Source organism: Formica exsecta, unplaced genomic scaffold, assembly GCF_003651465.1.
Source record: "Formica exsecta isolate Colony F162 unplaced genomic scaffold, ASM365146v1 scaffold265, whole genome shotgun sequence".
NCBI classification, from domain to species: Eukaryota; Metazoa; Arthropoda; class Insecta; order Hymenoptera; family Formicidae; genus Formica; species Formica exsecta.
In genome coordinates, this window is record NW_021849915.1 from 324811 (window position 1) to 328172 (window position 3362).

Sequence of the window (3362 nt, forward strand, 5' to 3'; positions counted from 1 at the left end):
ATGTGTGTATGTATAGTTTATAAACACATATAGTTTTTAAAATAAAATTTTTCTTTTAAATAATAATTTATATTTTGCAAAATGTAACATGTCATATTAAAATCACGTTGATATTGATGTTACATAATTTACATTAAACACTTATGTTCATACGTTTACATCCGCGTAAATTCCGAATATTTAATCCATTCACATCGAGTATTATATGAATGTTTACGAAGATAACGGTGTTGTTTGTACTCTCTCATTGACTTGCGATAACTGACAGACTGCCGTGAGACGTGCGGCTAGAAATAATAACCCTAACTAACACCCACGAGCTGACTCAGCACCGCGCGAACAGCACCCTACACAGGGTGGCTTAAAAAGTATAGAAAACACACAAATTATTACACCGTTTATCTCGTCGTATTCGTTAATTCTTGCTAAAAATTTCTCATTACAATCCAATATAGATATATTTCTGCAAGTGGTTATTTTGAAAGCAGTTTATAGATCGATTTCTGGTCCACAGTCACTCGTGCTCGATATTCTTCTCACTTATATGCCCATAGTTTTCAAAAATATTGGTGTTATATAAATTCAAATTAAAATTGAACATTTAAATAATTTATAAATATTAATTTTATAATTTCTTATAATTATCAAGTTTCAATTTAAAAAAAAAAATTGTTGAAATACCAAACTTCTGTGGGAAGATTAGGAGATTTAATTTTTTAAATCTCCGAAATTTTTAAATATATGTATATCAGATGTAAATTGATATGCCTGTATATATTAGTGTGCTAAAAATATTTTTTGATAGATTGTGATGAATACCCTATCGCGGTTAAAGGAAATTGTTCGTCTAATTGTTACACGTGTACTGACAGCCTCAACGTACCCGAATCGCGCTTTTATACTTGCGTAGCACCTATTCTATACCTGAGCTACTATTATGTTCGGCATGGATGTACGGATTCGTCTTATCTTATAGATTTATCAGAGCTGCGCATCTTTGCATGCGTTTCGTGCTGTTCTCGTACTGGCTTTATAGACAATCGGAAATGAAGTTGCAGTCAGAAGCGGCTTTAATCAAATTGCGACGTAAAAAGAGAATAGAGCGTTTATATTTTTCTGAGATAAGATGGAAGGAGAATACGATTGCTTGATTAAATTCTATGAATTCCTTCTGAACATTATATAAACGTGAGATAATCAAATATTTAACCGTCTTGGAATAATTTGATAAATGGCACACACACTCACACATTGCAATATGTCTTACTATGCAAAAGATTATTATTTTATTATCATTTTTATAATGAATTAATTAAAATGTAAATTGCATTAATCTACTATATGAAAAGCAATAAATATTATAAAGAAATAGAATTTAGCGCTCATTAGCACTTCATACCAGTATTTCAATTTCAGTTCGTCCATTAGTGAAATTCATTAAAATAATGTGATTTTTTGTTGCAGTTTTTATCACCTACAAAGAAAAACTGTAGTTCATTCAATTAGGAACAACAGTTACTTTTACCATTGCTTGTAACTGACCCGAGTCGTATGTGCATTTCCTTGCATGATTCTTTCGCTCCACATACGATAGACGCATGTATAATACATATATTTATAACTCTTCCACACACACACACACACACACACACACACATACACACACCAAACTTCCTATTATATGAATAATCATTTATATTATTTTATATAAACATATGTTTGTAAAAGATTTAAAAAATCCTTGATAAATATTATTTTTGTTAGGAGATATATCAAATATTGAATCAGAAAAAAATATAATTTGTATTTGTGTGAAATTTGCTTTAAAAATTCAAAGCAATATTATCAGCAGTATAAAATATAAATTTAATATTAATTCTTTAAAAGCGTACGAATGCAGTTAATAAGCTGCAGTTTTAAACGCAAAATCGGCGTACGATAAGATAAATTTGCAATATCTCTATAATTATGTAATCTCTGTGATTATGTAATGTTTATGCAATATATTTAGTTTAAGACTTAAGAATTTATCACAAATTATATAGTCATAATAATATTTTTTTAAATAAAACTTTTGTGACAAAGAATATCGCACTAGAAGCTAAGAGCTTTCGGTTCGATTATCATCCTTCGATTTCTCGCTCGATTAAAAAATTCAATTAAGCGATTCGATCGATTGAATTTACAGGGATAACAAGGAAGCCGAAGAATCGTTAAAATTGATTTCCCCACCGTTCTCGCCGATTGACTTTATCGCACCCGAATTTATCGTATCCTTAATTGCCAATTTCCTGACCATCCTTCACAAGTCCGCGTTTAAATGAGTGTAAGTTCAAGTTCGCGTTTTAAATAGATGCACACTTCTAGGAAGATGTGCTACCAAGATATTTGTGTGTATGTGTATGTGCGCAGCACCCATACATCGATCTGACGCCGACGCAAATATGAAATCGGACGGCTAACACCGTGTGGCGTAGTACCAGGAGCGGTGCAATGCATGCACACGTGTACGAATGCAACGGAACGAACGAGAGGCGAGCTTAATGATCGATCAGCTGTGCACGGATAACGCCAGGTGAAACAGAGATCATATATCTCTCGCGCGCGAATGATCGATCGTTGACGCGCACGTTCCGGAAAATGGAAAACTTCGGTCGTCAAAAAGGGAATGTAACATGGCTTTGTTTTCTATTATCGTATTATCGCATAAGTGTTATTACTTAACTATATAGAATAGAGAAATGCCCCAGCTATGAAATATATATTATGGTGAAATATATTTATTATTCTCTAGGAACATATCAAGATTGTTTAAAAAATTCTACAACTTTGATCTGAAAAAATTTTTTTTTGATACAATTTTTTGGGGGATTTTTGGATTCTATAATACTATTTCTTAGGTAAAAAATTTAAGGAGTAATATATAAATTGTAAAAAAATTACTTTATTTTCTAAGTACCAAGCTATTTAAATTTAAAGACGTAATTGTTTTATTACTATGTATTTAATATATACCAGGGAATTTTTCAATCCATTAATAATTTACTTCTACTTTTATAAATTTAATCAAAAGTATTTACTCATACTTTTTGATGCTTTGATCCGATGAGATGTAGAATTTGCTATTGCAAATTACGTTTGCCACTGGGCTCAATCTTTTTATTTGCCTTTCAATACATCTCTTTGTACTGGGTGAAAATATTTGTGAGTCCATCTTCTTTAAATGTTTATATATATATATATATATATATATATATATATATCGTTTGCCACATCTTTTTATTTGCCTTTCAATACATCTCTTTGTACTGGGTGAAAATATTTGTGAGTCCATCTTCTTTAAATGTTTATATATTTATATA